Raw genomic sequence first — 26,808 nt, 5'->3', positions numbered from 1 at the left:
AAATATAAATAGTAAGGTAAAGTACAGATACACAAAAAAACTACTTAAGTAGTACTTTAAAGTATTTTTTACTTAAGTACTTTACACCACTGGTTTCATGCAGGATGGTATCACCTGCCACTGTCCTTCTTAATGAACTATATGTCACATCTCTTTTGAAGGTTGAAATATCAGAGAACAAATACTGTATCAACCTTTAGTGAATATTGTGTTTTTTTCTCTTTTCAATCTTTCAAGGCCCTATAGTTCATCTACTGTCTGTGTCTATTGAATATAATGACCCAGCATTGCTTTGTTCTGGGAAGAGTCTCTTTGATCAGGGTGAAATGTACAGTTAGTCAGCACATGGAAAAACAAAAAAATCAATTACCACTTCTGATATTCAGAGACAGACTCAACTATCTTGGGAGATATTAGCTATCCGTCTTCAGTGAATCACATTTGGTAGAGAGAAAATGTAATCTGAACACAACCAATCAAATTCCTCAAATACCTTCCCCAGACACAACCAATAGCCCTATAAGAAACCTTTATGCTCTTAAATAGCATCAGGTATTACATACAGGCATTACTAGTTTTTAAATTAACTGTCATAAATAACTCCATCTGTATCATAGGAGACACCCTGGAAGAATATATATTAATAGTCATCATTCACACAAACACTTGTTTTAAGTGTATCATGTTTGAATGGGAAGGCCATTTTAAGACTGGGGGGGGGGGGGGGGGGGGGAATAATAACAACCAGCTGCAAGCAACCTGGTACATCCTTGTCTGAACCTGAATGCATGGTTTGATCTCTGACAATGTATTGCTAATGATAATGTGCTGTTGAGGTTTTGTATCTTTGCCAAATGCATAATCCTGCGTTGTGTAAAACAGCTCATCCTGACTCACTTATTTAGGGCTTACCCATGTAGCAGAGGAGGCTGGTGGGAGTAGCTATAAGAAGACGGGTTCATTGTAGTGGCTGGAATGGAATGTTGGAACGAAGTCAAACATGTGGTTTCCATATGTTTGATGCATTTGGTAACGTTACATTTATTCCATTCTAGCATTACTCATGCCTGTCCTCCTATAGTTCTTCCCACCAGCCTCCTCTGCTACAAGGGTAAGCCCTAAAAATATTATATTTAACTTGGCAAGTCAGTTAAAGAGCAACTTCTTATTTACTATGATGGCCTACCCTGGCCAAACCCTAACCCCACTGGGCCAATTGTGCACCACCATATGGCACTCCCAATCAGGGACAGTTGTGATACAGCCTGGAATTGAACCAGGGTCTGTAGTGACACCTTCAGCACTGCAATACAGTGCCTTAGACCGCTGCGTCACTCAGGAGACATGTTGGAAACCCCTTAACCAGAGCCTTGTAGTCTCATGATCTGGACTGATCTCCTAAACTAGGTCAACTGGTGGGTCAGTCCCTCTACCTCTGTCTTGGTGATATGCTTGCAAGTGACAACATGGGTGTGAGCAACAGAAACAATGTAGTACAGTACTACCTAAACAAAAACACTGAATAAACATTGCTGTGACAGATTAAATTAATTTACAGGCATTCCAAGTGAGAGGATTAGGAATAATCCATTGTTTTTATGTGTTCCCTGTGTGCAGTTTTACTGTCTGACTGTAAGCACTGCAGTCCCTGCCACAGGCCTGGGCGGAACAAGGCGATGGCTGCATCATCATTTTATGGAATGCAGTTTTTGCTGGCTAGATAACATAAAACAAAAATTATTTTGAAAACTAAACAGACATTTGCCTCACATCTCTGTCAATGGGGTACCATACACTTACATTTCATGCATAACATATGTAGCCTATATATGTCTTCATGTAGTAAGTAGCCCAGGGTTGGACTGGGACCAGAAATTGTCCCTGGCATTTCTTACACAATAGTCTGTTTTTTTTGTTGTTGTAATTTTTAACGCCTTTTCCTCCCCAATTTCATTCTTGACTCATCGCTGCAACTGCCCAATGGGCTCAGGAGAGGCGAAGGTCGAGTCATGTGTCCTCCCAAAAATGACCCACCAAACCGCGCTTCTTTACCACCCGCTCGCTTAATCCAGAAGCCAGCTGCACCTATGTGTTGGAGGAAATACTGTTCAACTGATGACCGAAGTCAGCCTGCAGGCACACGGCCCGCCACAAGGAGTCGCTAGAGCATGATGAGCCACCCCCCGGCCAAACCGTCCCCTAACCCAGACAACGCTGGGCCAATTATGCGCTGCCCTTTGGGGCTCCCGGTCATGGCCGGTAAAGACACAGCCTGGGATCGCCGCAACACTGCAAGACAGTAACTTAGACCACCTCGCCACTCACCTCACCTCACACAGGCCACACCTTTCTGTTCAGGCCACCACACTGGCCCATTTTTCCCCTTGTATGATGTAACGTGTAATGTAATGTAACATTACCAAATGCATCAAACACTATTAGTCAGATAATGTTTATGTTGCGCTTAAAAACCCAAGTTAGACAGGCCCACTGGGCCTTAAAATGGCATGGCCAAAATGCCATATGACCAGTCCGCCCCTGTAGCCTAAACATGCCATTAGCAGCAGTAGTTTTGACTACTATAATTATGCAAAATAACATTGGCCTATCATCTTGGCCTATTTTTTTTTGTCAGTTTTTTTTGCCAGTCTTATGCAATAAATCCTTATGTATGCCTACTGATATAAAGTTCTATCTAGGTCAAATAGGCCTACTCATCATGTCTCTCTGTATTGTTATTAAGAAAATGTAGACCTAGGCTATGTTGGATGAAGGTGCATTGCGCTTAGCAGGCAACGATGTTGATGATAAACTTACAATAGCACTATTGAGTAGCCTAATGTCTGGAAATGTCTTGCCTGTTGATCACATCTTGCCTATTGATCAGTCACAGTGGATGCTCTGGTTGACAGGAGAAACGAATGCGAAGAATCAAAAGCTGAGGGCAAGAGTAGTATCTTTATTAAATAGCGCGTCAATTTCTCGATAGAGAAATCATTAGTGTGGAGTGTCGAAAGGGGTGATACATTTAGAATGGAAACAAGTGGGCGTTGATTTTTATTTTTTCTTAGTTTCTCTTTTCTTATGTTTGGCAGATGGACTTCATCGAATTTAGAGTGAATTTTCCATAAATATTCTATTTGCCTGATATCTTTAATTTCACAAATTACTTCCGCATGATTTTGCATTGGTTGTTCACTGCTAAAATGATCAACTGACTCACGCTTTCAAATGCAAACTTGTTCGGTGGCACTGGACACATGTCACTCTTACCCGGGGTCTTAAAGCTGAATTCCGTGGAAATTCACAGTTTTTTTAAGGTGGAAATTCACTGGCTTTTTATGGTGCCTCACAGGTCATTTTGCACGACTGACCACACCTTTCTCTAAATGTCTATGTCAGTCCTTTCTCATGTTTCAACTTAATTCGTTTTATCTTTAGCTTCGTTGATTTTCCTTTATTTTGGTTGAGGTCTTAACAAAAAGTTACATTTTAGAATCAATTGTGTCTTGACGCGCCAGGGCTACTTGTATTTGTGGGTTTTGAATTATCTTGGGTCCATGCTAGAACATCCTGACCTTTCCACAACTTTCAGCTTGATAAATTATTTCATGAATTTATGAGACGTGGCCTAATAGATTTGCACTACTCGTGTACTTTTCATAGAATACAGCCTTGTGCTACCCTCAACATATTCCAGATCACTCGGGGGAGTTTCCTAAACAACAAGATCATAATTGTATCTTATTTATTGGTTCTTAGAACTAAGGCTGCGTTTAAAGGCAGCCCAATTGTGAAATTGTTTCACTAATTGGTCTTTGGAACGATCACGTCAGATATTTTCATATCCAGTCTTTTTCAGAGCTGATCTGATTGGTCAAATTAATCAGATCAGCTCTGAAAGAGACTGAATGTGAAAACATCTGACGTGATTGTTCAAAAGACCAATCAGTGGAAAAAAGACAATTGGGCTGCCTGTCTAAATGCAGCCTATGACTCTGTAACGGTCGTCGGTGGAAGAAGGTGAGGACCAAAGTGCAGCGTGGTACTTGTTCATGTTATTTATTTAAACTGAACACTATCAAACAAAGAAACAAAAAGCACAACTGAAACAGCTCCTTCAGGTGCAAAACACACTAAACAGAAAATAATCACCCACAAAACACAGGTGGGAAAAGACTACCTACGTATGACTCTCAAGCAGAGACAACGAACGACACCTGCCTCTGATTGAGAACCATACCAGGCCAAACACAAAACCACAACATAGAAAAAAGAACATAGACTACCCACCCAACTCACTCCCTGACCATACTAAAACAAAGAACTAAGGTCAGAACGTGACAGACGCTTCTTAAACTCTTCACAGAGTTAGTTTTCAGGTGTTTATTAGTACTGATTGCACACAAAGGCCCTCCCAAGAAGAATGTCATGCAGACTTCAGCCACCAGAACTAGCCTTTGAACAAAATAATGTGTGCCTTGAGTTATTAAACATTCAAAATAATATTGTCTTCACTCTCATTATTCTGAAACTGCATGTCTAGCAACTGACAAATCATACCACCACCTACTGTATATAGTTATCACAAGCCCTCTAAGTTGGTATATAAAGGGAAAACTAATTTGAGGCTAATTCATGTCAAATTTGTGTGGAATCATTAACCTTCTACAGTGGGGAGAACAAGTATTTGATACACTGTCGATTTTGCAGGTTTTCCTACTTACAAAGCATGTAGAGGTCTGTAATGTTTTATCATAGGTACACTTCAACTGTGAGAGATGGAATCTAAAACAAAAATACAGAAAATCACATTGTATGATTTTTAAGTAACTAATTAGCATTTTATTGCGTGGTCAATGACCATTTGCCAATGACCATCTGGATGATCCAGAGGAGGAATGGGAGAAGGTCATGTGGTCTGATGAGACAAAAATAGAGCTTTTTGGTCTAAACTCCACTCACCGTGTTTGGAGGAAGAAGAAGGATGAGTACAACACCAGAACACCATCCCAACCGTGAAGCATGGAGGTGGAAACATCATTCTTTGGCGATGCTTTTCTGCAAAGGGGACAGGATGACTGCACTGTATTGAGGGGAGGATGGATGGGGCCATGTATCATGAGATCTTGGCCAACAATCTCCTTCCCTCAGTAAGAGCATTGAAGATGGGTCGTGGCTGGGTCTTCCAGCTTGACAACGACCCGAAACACACAGCCAGGGAAACTAAGGAGTGGCACCATAAGAAGCATCTCAAGGTCCTGGAGTGGACTAGCCAGTCTTCAGACCTGAAGCCAATAGAAAATCTTTGGAGGGAGCTGAAAGTCCGTATTGCCCAGCGACAGCCCCGAAACCTGAAGGATCTGGAGAAGGTCTGTATGGAGGAGTGGGCCACAATCCCTTCTGCAGTGTGTGCAAACCTGGTCAAGAACTACAGGAAAAGTATGATCTCTGTAATTGCAAACAAAGGTTTATGTACAAAATATTAAGTTCTGCTTTTCTGATGTATCAAATACTTATGTCATGCAATACAATGCAAATTAATTACTTAAAAATCATACAATGTGATTTTCTCGATTTTGGTTTTAGATTCCGTCTCTCACAGTTGAAGTGTACCTATAATAAAAAATTACAGACCTCTACATGCTTTGTAAGTAGGAAACACAGAGGATGTGCTCTAGACTCTAGAGCCTCAAGCAACATGAACATCAACTCACTTGGGCGGTAGGCACAGCAATCGTTTGGTAACCATGGCAGCATCAGAGTCTGTGTTTACATGCAAGGTTGGAGGTCACCGTGTTGTGAATAAGGAGTGATGTGGAGACAAAGTGTCACTCTGCCTTTCACTTGACCTCTCTCTCTAACTCACACCCTTTCTCTCTATGGCTATAATGTCCCGGGACTGAAGATTTTGTGAATAGTTCCAGGTATTTGAATGAAGTCAGCCTGAAACTATTGTGTGTGTGTGTGTGTGTGTACACTGTTCTCACATTGTATGGTCATCTTGAAAGGTAATGCCATGTGTCATGACCCCCTGCCCCCAAAATGTAATCATGAAAGTTCTTGGTTTCCTTTTATCTGCAAGTATGACTCAAAAGCCAGCATGGCATGTGTTACTATTGTCAGTTCTGGCAGATATGTTCAGAAATGAGTTCCAACCTCACAATAAACAGCATGTCCTGCTCAAAAGCACCGAAACACCATATATTACCAAGAAATGATGCCGACTTAAAAGGTCTGTACTTGTGTAAAGCTCTTCCAGTGAAGTGCTAGTCGTGGGCTGTTAAGTGCAGGGAGGTCATTTGCAGGCAACCCAGTTGCTTCTCAGTGTCTTTATGTAAGCTCCACTGTTGCATTTGGTGTTGTCCCACCTTAATGCTACTGACATTCCTGCCCCCCCCCCCCCCCCTTATTGCTAGCACTCTTCACTGTGGTGACAACAGGGGGAAGAGAGGGAACGGCTCTTTTGTCTGTGAGTTCTGAACAGCAGTACACCTGAGATGGCTGCAGGGCATCTGGGATGGCCTGAGCAGATGATCAGAGAACTGGTCTGGCAGGTGTACAAAGATTTTATGCCTATTCCTCTCAAAGTGCAGGACTTGTCACTAGTAGAAAATATGAAGACATTGGTTCACTCCACTGGTAGTTTGGGCTGAATGTTGCCCTGTAGAGCAAGGTTTCACAAACTCGGTCCTGGAGACCCCCTTGATGCACGTTTTAGTTGATGCCCCAGCATTACACAGCTGATTCAAATAACCAACTTATCATCAAGATTTGATTATTTGAATCAAGTGTGTAGTGCAAGGGAAAAAAACTAAATGTGCACCCAGGTCGGGCCCCAGGACCGAGTTTGGAAAACCCTGATGTAGAGAACAATATTTGGGCCCTTTTTGAATTATAATCTCCTTGCCTCCCTCTTTCTTTACTATAGAGTGACCAGTTATCTAAATAGAGAGGGATTCAGTGACATTGTTGTGAGTTTCTCAATCTGTTTATTCAGTTTCATCTGTTACTCAGTTTATCTTCCACACCGTCTAAAAGAAAAATAAATCCCTGAGTAAAACTGGATGTGATTCATAGAGTGACTGACATGTTGGTCACAACCAGATATAGGAAACAACAAACAGTGAACACCAACAGGTGACAACCAGATAGATTCAACTCAAAAGGCTTGAAAATATGAGGTGGTTTTAGCAGGGGAAAGCAATTCAACAAGTCATACATTGCACTGAAGGAACTATCTGAACGATGTTGTGTGGTGATTCTGGGTCTATACAGAAAAAGCAGGTTCCTCTGAGGACCTTACTGGCAACTGCTACTGGGAAGGTGCTCGTGCTCAGGGTTCCAGGGGCTCCTGGCGAAACAGTTCGCAGCCTTCCTGTCACACTCGCAGATGAACATCTCACAGGCGTCATTGTTGCCTGAGGTTGTGAGAGAAAGAACGATAAGGAGAATAAGAGAATAAAATGGAAAGAGCAAGGTAAAGTGTACTGTGGGCAGCACTGTATGTAATGTAGTATAAAGCTAATCATTGTGGTGTATGAAGTGAGGGGAGGGGACTCATTGGAGCTACTCACTCTTGCAAGTGACCTTTCTGAGGTTCTCGTCACAGTCGTAGGCATAGGATTCAGTGTAAGGGTTGTCAATGATGGGCCAACATTCATCATGCTACATGGCATCAGAGTAGCACAGGTCATGGACCTCACAGCACCTGTAGGATGACACCATATAACACACCAACTCTGAGACAAACTCATACTTACACACACACACACTGGCAAAACTTTGGCCAGAACTTTGGAGGCAGCAATAAGCAACAAATAACCCAAACTTTCAAGCAAAACATGAATTGATGTCAAGTCAACATAGATTCATTGGTGGTTGGGATAGTGTGTAGACTGTAGTGATTTTAGCTCTATTGACATATAGCCCTTGTCCCTTGACCCTTAACCCCTGACCTGTCCAGTTCGTCCACAGGGGTACCAGAGCCTCCCTTGCCACAGTAGCAGCCGTAGTCCGCATAGTCAAGGATGGGCCAGCTATTAGGCATAGTGCAGAGGATCATGTTTCTGAACTGCCACAGGGTCCTGTAATTAAGGTTAGTTGTCTGGGCTGTGAGAAAAGTTTGAGTTTATTGATTCTTGCTCACATAAAACTGAAGAAATACAGCATTTTCACAGGCTAATAAAAAAAGAAATTGCAAGAAAATAAATACACTTAAATACATAAATGGCATACATAGAATACAAGACACTTAAAACATTACTGGGAAAATAAGTAAAGATGGTATGTGATTGTTAAAGATTATTATAAAGACTGAGCCAGATCAGATGAGTACGCTAATCCTGGGTTTAGACGAGGGACACAAAAACCGTCATACCAGTCAGCATTGTGGGATAAGAACGCAAGCCAGCACGACAGCACAGATATTTCACCGGATGTACAAATGTGAAGCAAGTACTTGGCGTTTCCACTCACTACTAAATATGGTAGTGAGAGGAAGCCCAGTGGCTGGCAGTGGGAGAAGCTAGATTTTGGCAGACATTCTGCATATTTTCTCATTGACGAACCATTTGATCACAATATAGTTTTCTGTTCCCAAAACTAAAAACTTTTATGAACAGAGTGGACTAAGTTTTGTAGACTTTACCCTTGTCAAAGTTTTAAAAATGTCATTGTTTAGAGGAATGCCAATGTGAATCGTGTTATTGCACACTCGCACTTCAGAGTAGGCGTTCCCTAACGGAAATATGCAAATGCATGCTAGAACGCGCCAATAGGATCTCGCTAGCTCGTGCATTGCTCTGCCCACCTTGCTTGTTCTGCCCACTATGACTATTTGTTCCCATTTGAAATGATAGGCTGTAGTTTGTTATAAACGACAATATGGGTTGCTGTGGTGATTTCAGTAAACAACCAGTACAAATCAAAATCTGCAAGAAAACAACGATACGGCAAAAAATTTAATATTCTAAATCTGCCGGCAAATCCTGTATACCGTAGCGGCTGACAGTATTCACCTCCATTTTGTCATTGAAAACAATGACATCCTGTTTGCCGTTTACCTAGATTCCGTGTAAAGTCAGCATAATATTAGTCAAATCTGTGTATGTAAAGATATGTACAAATCTGTTAACAATTTATCCCTTTTCATATTCACGAATATTGGATTATGCTAACGAGTATGATGATGGAGACCTATCCATGACAAAATGCAATTGAAACTATTGCAGGTAAATTTGCCCGATTTATAATTAGATTGTATAAAACTGCGACTCGCCAACAGAGAGGCCCAAAGCAACAAGGAATAGTGCTTGGAGCAAGTTCATGTTGCCAGCCAACGACAAGGGAATTTATGGACCTAAACCTCTGCATTGAAGTCTATTTATATTACCTGTAACTCAGCGACCTTGAGGGTCTTTCCTAGACAAATCTGGGGTCTCCCATATCTGTGCATGCTGCGCAGGTACAGAATACATGGGAGCACATGGAAAGTCCCACGTTCTGGTGCTCGAGTGTATTGGATTTCGTGTACATTAAAGAAAGTTGGTGTTCCATTACATGTAATTATCTTATGTCATTAATGTCTGTTATGACTACTCATAGGAAAATGTGCATTCTGAAATTGTGTTGAGATTGAGACAGATTAGAGCACAAATATGACTTTCTTGGAGCACATTATGCAGTAGGCATTCCCAGAATATGTGCAGTGTTTATGATATTCCATGTAGTTGTGTATACAGTATAGTGACAATAGCAAATACTGTATATGCGTCCATGTATGTGTGCACGATGCTCAGCACATGGAAAACCATACATTTTATTAAGGCCACAGAATTGTGTATATAGCCAGGTCCAAAATTATTGGCAAAAACACTATAAAAACACTACATGACCAAAAGTATGTGAACACCTGCTTGTCGAACATCTCATTCATAAATCATTAATATGGAATTGGTCCCCCCTTTTCTGCTATAACAGCCTCCACTCTTGTGGGAAGACTTTCCACTAGAAGTTGGAACATTGCTGCAGGGACTTGTTTCCACTCAGCCACAAGAGCATTAGTGAGGTCGGGCACTGATGTTGGGTGATTAGACTTGGCTCACAGATCTCGCTTGTGCTCTGGGGCTTTGTCATGCTGAAACAGGAAAGGGCATTCCCTAAACTGTTGCCACAAGGTTGAAAACAGCCACAGACCATTATTCCTCCTCCACCAAACTTTACAGTTGGGACTATGCATTGGGGCAGGTAGGGTTCTCCTGGTACCCGTCAAACCCAGATTTGTCCGTTCAACTTCCAGATGATGAAGCAGGGCAGAAGTTTCACAAACTGACTTGTAGGCCGACATTGAAAATACTAATTTCTTCTTAAATGAAAAAAAAAATATTCTCAAAAAGATAGGGGTAAAAGTAATTGGCACACCTGTTTTCAATACCTTTCAATAGTTATTGCGAGGATAACGGCACAGTGCTTTTTTCTAATATGTTTTATGAGATTGGAGAACACATTGGGAAAGGGAAAGGATGATACCTAGTCAGTTGTCCAACTGAATGTACACTACTGTTCAAAAGTTTGGGGTCACTTTGAAATGTCCTAGTTTTAAAAAGAAAATCAAAAAATGTCGTCCATTAAAATGACATCAAATTGATCAGAAATACAGCGTAGGCATTGTTAATCTTGTAAATGACTATTGTAGCTGGAAACGGCTGATTTTCAATGGAATATCTACATAGGTGTATAGAGGCCCATTGTCAGCAACCGTCACTGCTGTGTTCCAATGGCACGTTGATCATGAGAAAACCCTTTTGCAATTATGTTAGCACAGCTGAAAACTGTTGTTCTCATTAAAGAAGCAATAAAACTGGCATTTAGACTAGTTGAGTATCTGGAGCATCAGCATTTGTGGGTTTGATTACAGGCTCAAAATGGCCAGAAACAAAGAACTTTCTTCTAAAACTCATCAGTATATTCTTGTTCTGAGAAGTGAAGGCAAGTCCATGCGAGACATGGCCAAGAAACTGAAGACCTCGTACAACGCTGTGTACTACTCCCTTCACAGAACAGTGCAAACGGGCTCTATCCAGAATAGAAAGAGGAGTGGGAGGCCCCGGTGCACAACTGAGCAAGAGGACAAGTACATTAGAGTGTCTAGTTTGAGAAACAGACACATCACAGGTCCTCAACTGGCATTAAATAGTACCCGCAAAACACCAGTCTTAATGTCAACAGTGAAGAGGCGACTCTGCGATGCTGGCCTTCTAGGCAGAGTTGCAAAGAAAAAGCCATATCTCAGACTGGCCAATGAAAAGAAGAGATTAAGATGGGAAAAAGAATACACACTGGACAGACAAACTCTGCCTAGAAGGCCAGCATCCCGGAGTCGCCTCTTCACTGTTGACGTTGAGACTGGTCAGACAGATTACCAGGACGTGTGCTCCGGGCATGTGCTGACCAACTGGCAGGTGTCTTCACTGACATTTTCAACATGTCCCTGATTGAGTCTGTAATACCAACATGTTTCAAGCAGACCACTATAGTCCCTGTGCCCAAGAACACTAAGGCAACATACCTAAATTACCTCAGACCCGTAGCACTCACGTCCATAGCCATAAAGTGCTTTGAAAGAATGGTAATGGTTCACATAAACACCATTATCCCAGAAATCCTAGACCTTCTCCAATTTGCATACCGCCTAAACAGATCCACAGATGATGCAATCTCTATTGCACTCCACACTGCCCTTTCCCACCTGGACAAAAGGAACACTTATGTGAGAATGCTGGTCATTGACTACAGCTCAGCATTCAACACCGTAATACCCTCAAAACTCATCACTAAGCTAAGGATCCTGGGACTAAACACCTCATCTGCAACTGGATCCTGGACTTCCTGACGGTCCGCCCCCAGGTGGTGTGGGTAGGTAGCAACACATCTGCCACGCTGATCCTCAACACTGGAGCTCCTCAGGGGTGCGTGCTCAGTCCCCTCCTGTACTCCCTGTTCACCCACGACTGCGTGGCCAGGCACGACTCCAACACCATCATGAAGTTTGCAGACGACACAAAAGTGGTCTGATCACCGACAATGACGAAAAAGCCTATAGGAGGAGATCAGAGACCTGGCCGGGTGGTGCCAGAATAACAACCTATCCCTCAACATAACCAAGACTAAGGAGATGATTGTGGACTGCAGGAAAAGGAGGGCAGAGCACGCCCCCATTCTCATTGACGGGGCTGTAGTGGAGCATGTTGAGAACTTCAAGTCCACATCACCAACAAACTAGAATGGTCCAAACACACCAAGACAGTCGTGAAGAGCACACGACAAAGCCTATTCTCCCTCAGGAGACTAAAAAGATTTGGCATGGGTCCTCAGATCCTCAAAAGGTTCTACAGCTGCAACATTGAGAGCATCCTGACTCTTTGCATCACTGCCTGGTACGGAAACTTCTTGGCCTCCGACTACAAGGCACTACAGAGGGTGGTGCGTACGGCCCAGTACATCATGGGGGTTAGGCTGCCTGCCATCCAGGACCTCTACAGCAGACGGTGTCAGAGGAAGGCCCTAAAAATTGTCAAAGACCCCACCACCCCAGTCATAGACTGTTCTCTCTACTACCTCATGGCAAGCAGTACCAGAGTGCCAAGTCTAGGACCAAAAGGCTTCTCCACAGCTTTAACCCCCAAGCCATAAGACTCCTGAACAGGTAATCAAATGGCTACCCAGACTATTTGTATTGTCCCCACCTAACCCCTCTTTTATGCTGCTGCTACTCTCTGTTTATCATATATGCATAGTCATTTTAACCATACCTACATGTACATGCTACCTCAATTACCCCGGCTAAACGGTGCCCCCGCACATTGGCTACCCGGACTATCTGCATTGTGTCCTGCCACCCACCACACGCCAACCCCTCTTTAACGCTACTGCTACTCTCTGTTTATCATATATGCATAGTCACTTTAACCATACCTACATGTACAGTACATACTACCTCAATTAGCCCTGTACATAGTCTCGCTAATGTTATAGCCTTCGCTACTGTATATAGCCTTGCTCGTGTTATTTTTCACAGTCTTTTTACCGTTGTTTTTTATTTCTTTACTTATCTATGGTTCACCTAATACCTTTTTTTTACTTAAAAATTGCACCGTTGGTTAGGGCCTGTAAATAAGCATTTCACTGTAAGGTCTACACCGGTTGTATTCGGCGCACGTCTACAGCAGGGGTTCCTAAACTTTTTCACTCGCCCAGTTCCAACATCTCCAAATCATACACCAAATGAGGGCTTTTTTGTTACCATAAAAGGTGAATGGTGGGTGGACCCTATTATTGGTGGATGGATCCATATTGGACCCTATTAAAACTTAACTGCTGAAAGAGCTGCTTCCTGTGCTTGACCCTCCTATTTTGAACATAATAAATGGCTCCCTATCCACCGGATGTGTACCAAACTCACTAAAAGTGGCAGTAATAAAGCCTCTCTTGACAAAGCCAAACCTTGATCCAGAAAATATAAAAAACTATCGGCCTATATCAAATCTCCCATTCCTCTCACATTGTTTTGAAAAAGATGTTGCACTGCCTTCCTGAAGATAAACAATGTGTACGAAACACTTCAGTCTGGTTTTAGACCCAATCATAGCACTGTCACTGCACTTGTGAAGGTGGTAAATTACCTTTTAATGGCATCAGACCAAAGCTCTGCATCTGTCCTCGTGCTCCTAGACCTTAGTGCTGCTTTTGACACCATCGTTCATGACATTCTTTTGTAGAGATTGGAAACCCAAATTGGTCTGCACAGACAAGTTCTGGCCTCGTTTAGATCTTGTCTGTCGGAAAGATATCAGTTTGTCTCTGTGGATGGTTTGTTCTCTGACAAATCAACTGTAAGTTTCGGTATTCCTCAAGGTTCCGTTTTAGGACCGCTATTGTTTTCACTTCATAATTTACCTCCTGGTGATGTCATTTGGAAACATAAGGTTAACGTTCACTGCTATGCGGACGATACACAGCTGTACATTTTGATGAAACACGGTGAAGCCCCAAAATTGCCCTCCCTGGAAGCCTGTGTTTCATACACACAGTGGCTTGCAAAAGTATTTACCCCCTTGGCATTTTTCCTATTTTGTTGCCTTACAACCTGGAAGTAAATGTTTTAATTATTTGATTTATACAACATGCCTACCACTTTGAGGATGCAAAATATTTTTTATTGTGAAATAAAGAAGACAAAAAAAACAGCAAACTTGAGCGTGCATAACTATTCACCCCACCCCACCCCCCCTCACCAAAGTCAATACCTGTTGCAGAAATTACAGCTGCAAGTCTCTTGGGGTATGTGTCTATAATCTTGGCACATCTAGCCACAGATTCTCAATTGGACTGGGGTCTGGGCTTTGATTAGGCCATTCCAAGACATTTACATGTTTCCCCTTAAACCACTGGAGTGTTGCTTTAGCAGGATGCTTAGGGTCATTGTCCTGCTGGAAGGTGTACCTCCGTCCCAGTCTCAAATCTCTGGAAGACTGAAACAGGTTTCCCTCAAGAATTTCCCTGTCTTTTGCAATCCATCATTCCTTAAATTCTGACCAGTTTCCCAGTCCCTGCCAATGAAAAACATCCCCACAGCAGGATGCTGCCACCACTATGCTTCACTGGATGTGGTTCTTGGGGTGATGAGAAGTGTTGGGTTTGCGCCAGACATAGCGTTTTCCTTGATGGCCAAAAGGCTACATTTTTGTCTCATCTGACCAGAGTACATTCTTCCATATGTTTTGGGAGTCTACCACATGCTTTTTTGCGAACACCAAATATGTTTGCTTATTTTGTTCTTTAAGCAATGGCTTTTTTTCTGGCCACTCTTCCGTATAGCCCAGCTCTGTGGAGGGTAGGTCTTAAAGTGGTCCAATGGACCGACACTCCAATCTCTGCTGTGGAGCTTTGCAGCTACTTCAGGGTTATCTTTGTCTCTTTGTTGCCTCTCTGATTAATGCCCTCCTTGCCTGGTCTGTGAGTTTTGGTTGCCTGGTCCCTCTCTTGGTAGGTTTATTGTGGTGCCATATTCTTTCCATTTTTTAATAATGGATTTAATGGTGCTTCGTGGGATGTTCAAAGTTTCAGATATTTTTTTATAACCCAACCTTGATCTGTACTTCTCCACAACTTTGTCCCTGACCTGTTTGGAGAGCTGCTTGGTCTTCATAGTGCCGCTTGCTTGGTGGTGCCGCTTGCTTGGTGGTGTCCCTTGCTTAGTGGTGGTGCAGACTCTGGGCCTTTCAGAACAGGTGTATATATTCTGAGATCATGTGACAGATCATGTGACACTTAGATTGCACACAGGTGGACTTAGTGTAACTAATTATTTGACTTCTGAAGGTAATTGGTTGCATCAGCTCTTATTTAGGGGTTTCATAGCAAAGGGGGTGAATACATATGCACACACCTCTTTTTCAGTTTTACATAAAAAAATTTAAAAAAATTAAACAAGTAATTTTTTTCATTTCACTTCACCAATTTTGACTATTTTGTGTATGTCCATTGCATGAAATACAAATAAAAAACATAATTTAAATTACAGGTTGTAATGCTACAAAATAGGAGAAACGCCAAGGGGGGTGAATAGACAAAGATTTTTCACCTAGTCAGCCTGGGGATTCAAACCAGCAACTTTTTGGTTACTAGCCCAATGCTCAACCGCTAGTTTACCTGCTGCCACCATCTCCCAACTCTACTAGTCTGCCACCCCTCTGAGTTCATCCCTTGGTTTCACATGTAGGGGAGCTGTTTTGACCACATACTGTAGTAATTTAGAAAATATACACAGCACTATCTAATGGAAGATAATCCTGTTCATCTACTTAACTTACAATTATTTAAATAAAACATTTGCACTGATACGCAAACTGATATAGCCGGTGAAGCATAATGATAACATAAAAAGACTGGCAAACTGTCCAAATGGCAAGTAACAATGAAAGGTGGAAAAAAATCCATGATTATCATTACTGTACAGCAACACTGGGGCTTCCATCCTTGATCCAACACTATATGTAGTAGAACACCATGTTCTACAACTTCCTGGTTGTCTGATGATGGGACTTCATGTCATCAGGCAAAAGGAGGATCTCTACAGGCCACAACACAACCCTTATGTATTATCAGTCAGAATTCCCCACCACCCCACAAAACTCCTCTATCCTTCCTATGCAAAGCTAGTGCTCCTCTATGTCTATAACATTTTACATTTGAGTCATTCATCAAACAGACAGCAATCATCAAACAAGAGGAAAGGCAGATTGAGGAAGATTTGGGAAATAGAAATCATTCTGAACTGAGATACAGTACCAGTCAAAAGTTTGGACACACCTACTCATTCAAGGGTTTTTCTTTATTTTGACTATTTTCTACATTATCGAATAATAGTGAAGACATCGAAACTATGAAATAACATATATGGAATCATGTAGTAACCAAAAAAGTTTTTTGTTTGAGAATATTCAAAGTAGCCACCTTTTGCCTTGATGACAGCTTTGCACACTCTTGGCATTCTCTCAACCAGCTTGGTGTGCCCATTAAAAGTTAATTTGTGGAATTCCTTTCTTTCTTAGTGGGTTTGAGCCAATCAGTTGCGTTGTGACAAGGTAGGGGTGGTATACAGAAGATAGCCCTATTTGGTAAAAGACCAAGTCCATATTATGGCAAGAACAGCTCAAATAAGCAAAGAGAAATGACAGTCCATCATTCATTTAAGACATGAAGGTCAGTCAATCCACAAAATGTCAAGAACTTTGAAAGTTTATTCAAGTGCTGTGCAAAAACCCATCAAGCGCTATGATGAAAATGGCTCTCATGAGGACCGCCACAGGAAAATAAGACCCTGAGTCACCTCTGCTGCAGAGGATAAGTTCATTAGAGTTACCAGCCTCAGAAATTGCAGCCAAAATAAATGCATCACATAGTTCATGTAACAGACACCACTCCACCACTCAACTGTTCAGAGAAGATTGCATGAATTAAGCCTTCATGTTCAAATTGCTGCAAATTATTTAAAAAAATCTCAAATATAAAACATATTTTTATTTTTTGACACTTTTTTGGTTACTAAATGATTCCATATGTTTTATTTCATAGTTTTAATGTCATCACTATTAATCTAAAATGTAGAATATAGTAAAAATAAAGAAAACCTCTTAAATGAGTTGGTGTGTCCAAACTTTTTACTGGTACTGTATATACAGGTACAACGGTGTAGGCTGTGCTGTGTGAAGCAGTGGTGTCTGTGGTGGGAAGGCAGAGGCTGAGAAGCCACAGGCCTCTGGTCAGATGGACGTAGACAGCCGCAGGCCTCTGGTCAGACAGGCTTATATAGCCACAGGCCTCTGGTCAGACAGGCTTATACAGCCACAGACCACTGGCCAGACAGGCTTATACAGCCACAGGCCACTGGCCAGACAGGCTTATACAGCCACAGGCCACTGGTCAGACAGGCTTATACAGCCACAGGCCTCTGGCCAGACAGGCTTATACAGCCACAGGCCACTGGTCAGACAGGCTTATACAGCCACAGGCCACTGGTCAGACAGGCTTATACAGCCACAGGCCTCTGGCCAGACAGGCTTATACAGCCACAGGCCACTGGTCAGACAGGCTTATACAGCCACAGGCCACTGGCCAGACAGGCTTATACAGCCACAGGACTCTGGCCCAGACAGGCTTATACATCAGGGTGGTGACATACTTCTTCTTGTAGCGATAAGTTGCACTAAGCACCATCACACCATCCTGAGAGGAGAGAGAGAGAAATATAAAACTCCATTAGCACATACATGACATTTCCCTTTACCTCTCATTCTGATTCATTCTGTTCCATCTTGCACACTTTCAATCAATCTAATTATGCTTCATGTCTTTGATTTAATCTTTCTGATCTCTCTCTGGTCTTACCTTAATGGACAGGGAGTAGAGGTGATTGAGCATGACATGGTTGGGTTCTGGAAGCAATGCAGGGTCACACTGATGAGGGAAAGCAAACAGCTTACTCCAGTGCATACACATTACTGTCAATGACATGAACCGCTCTGTCATGTCTTCATCATTGATATTCCTATGAGGGTTTGGATTCAGTTGTTGTCATCTTGTACTCAGAGATTCCTGTGTGCTTGTTTAGGATGACCTGTAGCAGGTGAGGTGGCAGAATGGGCAGACACGGTCCAGGAGGGGAGCTGGACAGGTCTAACTCACAAACAGATGGTAAATACAATGCGAGATTGAACATCAATATTTGTCTTGTTAATATTTTGCTATTACCAGTTACCATCTAACTTTTTAGCATCATGGAGACATTTTCCAATACAGTAGCATAACTTGGTTACACTCATTAGTGTTATGCAGAGTCTGTATTTAGAGAGTTGGGCCAACTTTTAGAATGTTGTTCTAATTCTAGACATTCAGTTACATAGCATGAAATATGAATGGGGTGGTAACGTGGCTGCCATAGAATGTTAAAGATGCATCATTAATGCAGAAAGGTCAACGGCCCAACTTTCTTAATACATGGCTCTGGTGTTATGCATGGGTAAACAGGTTGTGGACACTGACCTGACATACACTGCTCAAAAAAATAAAGGGAACACTAAAATAACACATCCTAGATCTGAATGAATGAAATATTCTTATTAAATACTTTTTTCTTTACATAGTTGAATGTGCTGACAACAAAATCACACAAAAACTATCAATGGAAATCAAATGTATCAACCCATGGAGGTCTGGATTTGGAGTCACACTCAAAATTAAAGTGGAAAACCACACTACAGGCTGATCCAACTTTGATGTAATGTCAAAATTAGGCTCAGTAGTGTGTGTGGCCTCCACGTGCCTGTATGACCTCCCTACAACACCTGGGCATGCTCCTGATGAGGTGGCGGATGGTCTCCTGAGGGATCTCCTCCCAGACCTGGACTAAAGCATCCGCCAACTCCTGGACAGTCTGTGGTGCAACGTGGCGTTGGTGGATGGAGAGAGACACGATGTCCCAGATGTGCTCAATTGGATTCAGGTCTGGGGAACGGGCGGGCCAGTCCATAGCATCAATGCTTTCCTCTTGCAGGAACTGCTGACACACTTCAGCCACATGAGGTCTATTATTGTCTTGCATTAGGAGGAACCCAGGGCACCCAGGGCACCAGCATATGGTCTCACAAGGGGTCTGAGGATCTCATCTCAGTACCTAATGGCAGTCAGGCTACCTCTGGCGAGCACATGGAGGGCTGCGCGGCCCCCCAAAGAAATGCCACCCCACACCATGACTGACCCACCGCCAAACCGGTCATGCTGGAGGATGTTGCAGGCAGCAGAACGTTCTCCACAGCGTCTCCAGACTCTGGCACGTCTGTCACATGTGCTCAGTGTGAACCTGCTTTCATCTGTGAAGAGCACAGGGCGCCAGTGGCGAATTTGCCAATCTTGGTGTTCTCTGGCAAATGCCAAACGTCCTGCATGGTGTTGGGCTGTAAGCACAACCCCCACCTGTGGATGTCGGGCCCTCATACCACCCTCATGGAGTCTGTTTCTGACCGTTTGAGCAGACACATGCACATTTGTGGCCTGCTGGAGGTAATTTTGCAGGGCTCTGGCAGTGCTCCTCCTGCTCCTCCTTGCACAAAGGCAGAGGTAGCGGTCCTGCTGCTGGGTTGTTGCCCTCCTACGGCCTCCTCCATGTCTCCTGATGTACTGGCCTGTCTCCTGGTAGCGCCTCCATGCTCTGGACACTACGCTGACAGACACAGCAAACCTTCTTGCCACAGCTCGCTATGATGTCCCATCCTGGATGAGCTGCACTACCTGATCCACTTATGTGGGTTGTAGACTCCGTCTCATGCTACCACTAGAGTGAAAACACCGCCAGCATTCAAAAGTGACCAAAACATCAGCCAGGAAGCATAGGAACTGAGAAGTGGTCTGTGGCCACCACCGGCAGAACCACTCCTTTATTGGGGGTGTCTTGCTAATTGCCTATAATTTCAACCTGTTGTCTATTCCATTTGCACAACAGCATGTGACATTTATTGTCAATCAGTGTTGCTTCCTAAGTGGACAGTTTGAATTCACAGTAGTGTGATTGACTTGGGAGTTACATTGTGTTGTTTAAGAGTTCCCTTTATTTTTTTGAGCAGTGTAGAAGAGCACTTCTGTGAGTCCATCATAACTGCATCAAACACCTCAAAGTCAGTCTTCTTCACTTGGATGACGTTGTTGACTGTGCCTAGCTGGTTGGTTACAACAGGCTGGGGGACCACAAAACCAGCAATCTACAGTGGACTCAAACTTCAAATCTGTTAGCTATTTTTCATCCATATAGGGATGACTAAGTAAACATCGGTTCTCCATCAGAGCCATTACAACATGTAAAACATAGGTGGTTCTGGTCCCAAAACACACTGCTCACCTCAGCTGGGTCATGAGTCCATGTTCCGTCCACATAGAACTTATTCTTACTGTCAGTGTGTTCTATCTTTCAGTCACAAAAACTTTGTGGCGATTGTGGATCTGCCTGAAGGGGAGCATCATTATAAGTGCATATACACACTCACAAATTGCACCATAGGCAGGTCAACAATAATGTTATGAGTATGATGCCCTTCCCAGGGCTGCTAACCCACCTCCTGGTTAGGGGAATCTCCAGACAGAGAGACCTCCTTTCCAGGTCCAGTCCAGCGGAAAACAGTGGGGCGGTCCAGAGTGTGCCCTTTATCATCCTCCAGGTTCTGACGCCATGCAAGGTACTCCTCTTTCTCTAAGGGAGCCTAGGAGACCAGGGAAGATGGAGAGATGTGTGTGAGACAGGAAGAGGGAGAGATGAGTCTCTCTATATGTGAAATGGGAAGAGGGAGAGGTGAGGCTCTCTGTATGGGAGACGGGAAGTGTCACAGGAACGACGCTGGAAAGGCGAAGCAGGTACAAGGAGTGAAACATTTAATAGGGAACGGACATAGAACTAGACAGGAACAGCTTCAGCACATGGGTAACAAACACATAACAATCAATGCAGCAGTGGGGAACAGAGCTGGAGAACTGACAAATATAGGGGAGGAAAAAAACAGGTGATTGAGTGAGTCCAGATGAATCCAATATCGCTGATGCATGTGACAAGGGAAGGCAGGTGTGCGTAATTGATGATGGCAGGAGTGCATGATGCAGGGCAGCCTGGTGCCCTCGAGTGCCACCCGGCGCCCCACCTGGGCAAACCGGCCAAGACATGGGAGCCTGGCGAGCCGGCTGAGGCAAGGACGCCTGTCGCTCCAGCTGCGGCGAGGGAGCCCGATGATCTAGTGGAACATTACGTGGGATGGAGCCAACCGAGGCAAGCAAACCTCTCGAGCCAGCCAGGGCTTGGAAGCCCGACGAGCTGGCTTAGGCACCCCCGGTTCCATTGGCGGCAGAATCCACCCCGACGTCTCTAACAAACAAAAAATTAAATCTCCTGGACCCGCTGGGCGAAACAGACCTGACGATCCAGCTGAGGCCCGACGTGGGATGGGCGCCTTCCGAGCCAACGAAACCTCTCGAGCCAGCTAGGGCGTGGAAGCCTGACGAGCTGGCTAGGCACCCCCAGTTCCATCAGTGGCGACCTAGGACCAACGTCACCACCAACCGGAACACCAGTACTCCCTGATGCTGCGTGTGTTGGCTGCTGCATTCTGTCACGGGACGACGCTGGAGAGGCGAAGCAGGTACAGGGAGTCAAACATTTAATAGGGAACGGACATAGAACAAGACAGGAACAGAGTCAGCAAACGGGTGACAAACACATAACAATCAATGCAGCAGTGGGGAACAGAGCTGGAGAACTGACAAATATAGGGGAGGAAAAAAACAGGTGATTGAGTGAGTCCATGTGAGTCCAATATCGCTGATGCGTGTGACGAGGGAAGGCAGGTGTGCGTGACGGACGGCAGGAGTGACATCCAAAGACTATGCATAATGTTAGCTAGCTAGCTACAGTGCAGTGAAAAAGTATTTGCCCCTTTCTGATTTTCTCTAAATTTGCCTGTTTTTCACACTGAATGTTATCAGATATTCAAACAAAACCTAATATTAGATAAAGGAAACCTAAGTAAACAAATAACACATGCATACGTATTTCATTTATTTAATTAGAAAAGTTATAAAATACCCAATACCCCAGAGTAAAAAAGTAATTACACTCAATAACTGGTTGCCCCACCATTAGCTGCAATGACTGCAACCAAACCCCTTCTTGTAGTTGTTGATCATTCTCTCACATCGCTGTAGAGGAATTTTGGCCCACTTCTTCCATGCAGAACTGCTTTTACTCAGAGACATTTGTGGGTCGTCGCACATGAACTGCTCGGTTCAGGCACTGCTACATCTGAAATGGGTTTAGGTCTGGACTTTGACTAGGTCATTTCAATGTGTTTTGGTTGCTGCATGGTTGCCAATAAATGGTCAGTGAAACGCCCCTAATTAATATTCATTCATACTGACTGCATGACGACAATGAGGCAAATCCTGACAGAAAGGCTAAAGAATGAAATTTCACCCAGTGTGAAATGGAAGTTCTTGTAGGTGAGGTTGAAGCAAGAAAAAATATATTGTTTGGTGGACACAGTGTGGGAATTACAAATTACAAGAAGGCGTTAGATTGGCAACATGTAGCGGACGCTATGAATGCTGCTGGCTCAAAAGGTCTGACCCTCTCAGAAATAAAAACATCAAAGTGGAGGCCAAAAGGCGCATAGCCTTACAGAGAAAGTGTTTGTGCCGGGGGGGGGGGGGGGGGACACCGGAGCTCAACACACTTGATGAGCAACTTGTAGGTATTATAGAGGAATCCCTCCTGAGTGGAGGAGTGACAGGTGGTGGAGGGGGACACGGACATGCAAGAAGCACCGGATGATCCAGGTATGTAATTAGTATTCCCTCTTTTGAAAAGAGTACACCAAATGCATTCATGTTGTGTTTAAACATGTATTTACACAAACAATGGTGACATTTTCTATGCAGCGGAGCAGGAGCTGAGTGTTCCACTGGGGAGGTGGTGCTGCAGCGGAGCAGGAGCTGAGTGTTCCACTGGGGAGGTGGTGCTGCAGCGGAGCAGGAGCTGAGTGTTCCACTGGGGAGGTGGTGCTGCAGCGGAGCAGGAGCTGAGTGTTCCACTGGGGAGGTGGTGCTGCAGCGGAGCAGGAGCTGAGTGTTCCACTGGGGAGGTGGTGCTGCAGCGGAGCAGGAGTTGAGTGTTCCACTGGGGAGGTGGTGCTGCAGCGGAGCAGGAGCTGAGTGTTCCACTGGGGAGGTGGTGCTGCAGCGGAGCAGGAGCTGAGTGTTCCACTGGGGAGGTGGTGCTGCAGCGGAGCAGGAGTTGAGTGTTCCACTGGGGAGGTGGTGCTGCAGCGGAGCAGGAGCTGAGTGTTCCACTGGGGAGGTGGTGCTGCAGCGGAGCAGGAGCTGAGTGTTCCACTGGGGAGGTGGTGCTGCAGCGGAGCAGGAGCTGAGTGTTCCACTGGGGAGGTGGTGCTGCAGCGGAGCAGGAGCTGAGTGTTCCACTGGGGAGGTGGTGCTGCAGCTGAGCAGGAGCTGAGTGTTCCACTGGGGAGGTGGTGCTGCAGCGGAGCAGGAGCTGAGTGTTCCACTGGGGAGGTGGTGCTGCAGCAGAGCAGGAGCTGAGTGTTCCACTGGGGAGGTGGTGCTGCAGCGGAGCAGGAGCTGAGTGTTCCACTGGGGAGGTGGTGCTGCAACGGAGCAGGAGCTGAGTGTTCCACTGGGGAGGTGGTGCTGCAACGGAGCAGGAGCTGAGTGTGCTCAGCCCCGGCGTCTCCACTGCACCTCCTGCGTCACAACCCTCCAGCGCCCGTGTCCTCACAGATGCAGTCCTGCAAACGCAAAGAGACACCATCAACGCTATTAACGAGGTTACCAAGGAGTTGCAGTGGGACAGGCATGGCTTGGTTTCTGCAGGTGATTCTCTGTAAAGCTGGGCCCACTACAGCACAGAGATCCAAGAGAACAGCTCTTGGTAATCGGAACCGGCTTATAAGCCACTCATCATCATTGGACAGAAAATCTTGCTGGTCTCTGAAAATCCGCTCTCTTTGAATTCTTCCATTCACCAAATCTTCCAACAGTGCCAAAGCAGCCATTGTGTGTCATTACGCATTGTAATTGCATGCCTTTTTATACCCACCCATTTGATTGTCAAAGCTACCCAATTGCATAACACCTGCAGGTGTGGTAATTACCTTGATTGTAACTGACAATGACAGGGCCATTATTACATTCACAATTCTGCGCAAAGAACATATGACAACAATATATGAAACTGCACTCGTATTTGTACATGTCGGTAGGGGTGAAGTGACTATGCATAGATAATAAAGAGCGAGTAGCAGCAGTGTACAAAACAAATGAATGGGGGGTTTTGGGCATTAGCTACTCAATGTAATAGTCCGGTGGCCATTTGATGAATTGTTCAGCAGTTTTATGGCTTGGGGGTAGAAGCTGTTAATGAGCCTTTTGGTCCTAGACTGGTGCTCCGGTACCGCTTTGCCATTTGTCGTGCCCTCTTCACGACTGTCTTGATGTGTTTGAGCCATGATAGATTGTTGGTGATGTGGACACCAAGGAACTCTCAACCCACTCCACTATAGCCCTGTTGATGTCAATGGGTGACTGTTCTGCCTGCCTTTTCCTGTAGTTCACTATCAGCTCCTTTGTCTTGCTCACATTGAGGGAGAGGTTGTTGTCCTGGCACCACACTGCCAGTTCTCTGACCTCCTCCCTATAGGCTGTCTCATCGTTGTCGGTGATCAGGCCTACCACTGTTGTGTCATCAGCAACCTTAATGGTGTTGGAGTCGTGTTTGGCCAGGCAGTCGTGGGTGAACAGGGATTACAGGAAGGGGACTAAGTACACACCCCTGAGGGGACCCAGTGTTGACGATCAGCGTGGCAGACGTATTGTTGCCTACCCTTATCACCTGAAAGCGGCCCGTCAGGAAGTCCAGGATCCAGTTGCAGAAGGGAGGTGTTTAGTCCCAGGGTCCTTAGCTTAGTGATGAGCTTTGTGGGCACATGGTGCACTAATTGATGATGGCGATGACTGAGGTGGTATACTCGTCAATGCCATTGGATGAATCCCAGAATATATTACAGTCTGTTCTAGCAAAACAGTCCTGTAGTGTAGCATCTGCACCATCTGACCACTTCCGTATTGAGCGAGTCACTGGTACTTCCTGCTTTAGTTTTTGCTTGTAAGCAGGAATCAGGAGGATAATTATGGTCGGATTTGCCAAATGGAGGGCGGGGGAGCACTTTGTATTCATCTCTGTGTGTTGAGTAAAGGTGGTCTAGAGTTTTTTTGTCCTCTGGTTGGACATGTGACATGCTGGTAAAAATGGGGTAAAACTAATTAAGTTTCCCACTTCTGGGTGAGCATTTTCTTGTTTGCTTATGGCCTTATAGAGTTGGTTGAGTGCGCTCTTAGTGCCAGCATCAGTCTGTGGTGTTAGACGGCTACGAATAATATAGATGTGAACTCTTGGTAGATAGTGTGGTCTACAGCTTGTCATAAAGTACTCTACCTCTGCAATATCTCAAGATTTCTTTAATATTAGACATCGCGCACCAGCTGTTATTGACAAAAAGACACACACCCCCACCCCTCGACTTACCAGGTGTAGCGGTGCGTTGAAAATCCCCCCAGCTCTATATTGTCTGTGTCGTCGTTCAGCCACGACTCGGTGAAACATAAGATATTACAGTTCTTAATGTCCCGTTGGTAGGATAATCGTAAGTCATTCATTTTATTTTCCAATGATTGCATGTTAGCAAGTAGAATTGATGGCAATGGAAGTTTACTCGCTCACCTACGGATTCTCAAAAGGCAGCCTGATCTGTGTCCTCTTTTCTTCACGCAACTGATATGGACCTGGGCCTGTTCCCGGGAGAGCAGTATCTCTTTCTTGTCGGACTCTTAAAGGAAAAAGCTTCTACCAGTCCGTGGTGAGTAATCACAGTTCTGATAAGAGACAGTAGAGCAGCAACATTATGTACAAAATTGTTGTTGTTTTTTAAGTTACAAAGCAAAAAAAAACGTCAGCCTCTTTGGCTCCATTTTCATATTTGAGGGGTTCTTTTGCAAAAAAAATATCTATGTTTGTGAGTGATGCTACCGCCTCCTTCTACGGCTATAAAGTTATCTGGTTGACAAGAAGCACATAAACTAAGAAGGAACAGTATGTATTGTAGAAACCCTCACAGACATGAGTTATGCTGTTTGTTGTGTTGTACTTAACAGTAACCAGTGTTCGCGGGGTCCGACACACCAGTCAACCTGCTATCTGCCAACCACAGGAATGCTTGGAATGTTCCGGTGCAGAGCATCTTTGTGGTTGGTGGAGCGGCATGAAGGAAGGGTGCACCGCATGCTTAACCGTTGTTGTCTCTCTTTACATCTAGACTTAACAAGAGATGGGTCACGGTTGTTTGAAATTAGTTTCCTTGGTTTGTTTACTTGGCGTGGGCTACGGCCAAACAGTACCCTGTATTGAGTTTGGTTAATAAACTGGGAATTCGTAAACGAAATCCTCTGTCTGGACATTTGTTAATTATCATCTACCCAGGTCATTACAGTATACTCCAACAAAAATCATACCTTTAGAATTGATGTTAGCTTACACCATTAAATTGCTTGTTTCTTTTATTTAACAATTTTTCGAACATTATGTTGTTCACAATTACGCTTAGCGTAATTCCCGAGTGCCCCGCCTCCTTTCGTACGTGACTG

General features: G+C 44.2%; 2 long non-coding RNA genes and 1 pseudogene across 3 annotated transcripts; all 3 read right to left on the bottom strand.

The window, feature by feature from the left end:
• Positions 1–6,969: 6,969 nt before the first annotated feature.
• Positions 6,970–8,125, bottom strand: LOC118945285 (phospholipase A2, minor isoenzyme-like; annotated as a pseudogene). The gene is made up of 3 exons (XR_016493136.1): positions 7,959–8,125; positions 7,578–7,711; positions 6,970–7,421 (listed from the first exon to the last, which is right to left on the bottom strand). The product of XR_016493136.1 is annotated as a phospholipase A2, minor isoenzyme-like (transcript).
• Positions 8,126–16,784: 8,659 nt separating this feature from the next.
• LOC149970391 (uncharacterized) lies at positions 16,785–19,380 on the bottom strand. Its single transcript, XR_016493141.1, has 2 exons — positions 17,950–19,380; positions 16,785–17,787 (listed from the first exon to the last, which is right to left on the bottom strand). It is a non-coding gene; the product is annotated as an uncharacterized LOC149970391 (long non-coding RNA).
• A 635-nt stretch (positions 19,381–20,015) lies between these two features.
• LOC110509349 (uncharacterized) lies at positions 20,016–26,077 on the bottom strand. The gene is made up of 3 exons (XR_016493140.1): positions 25,694–26,077; positions 20,667–20,810; positions 20,016–20,557 (listed from the first exon to the last, which is right to left on the bottom strand). It is a non-coding gene; the product is annotated as an uncharacterized LOC110509349 (long non-coding RNA).
• Between the last annotated feature and the right edge of the window lie 731 nt (positions 26,078–26,808).

The sequence above is a fragment of the Oncorhynchus mykiss genome, chromosome 29, assembly GCF_057628025.1.
Source record: "Oncorhynchus mykiss isolate SJ-2025 chromosome 29, ASM5762802v1, whole genome shotgun sequence".
NCBI classification, from domain to species: domain Eukaryota; kingdom Metazoa; phylum Chordata; class Actinopteri; order Salmoniformes; family Salmonidae; genus Oncorhynchus; species Oncorhynchus mykiss.
This window is presented reverse-complemented; position numbering and strand designations above follow the sequence as displayed.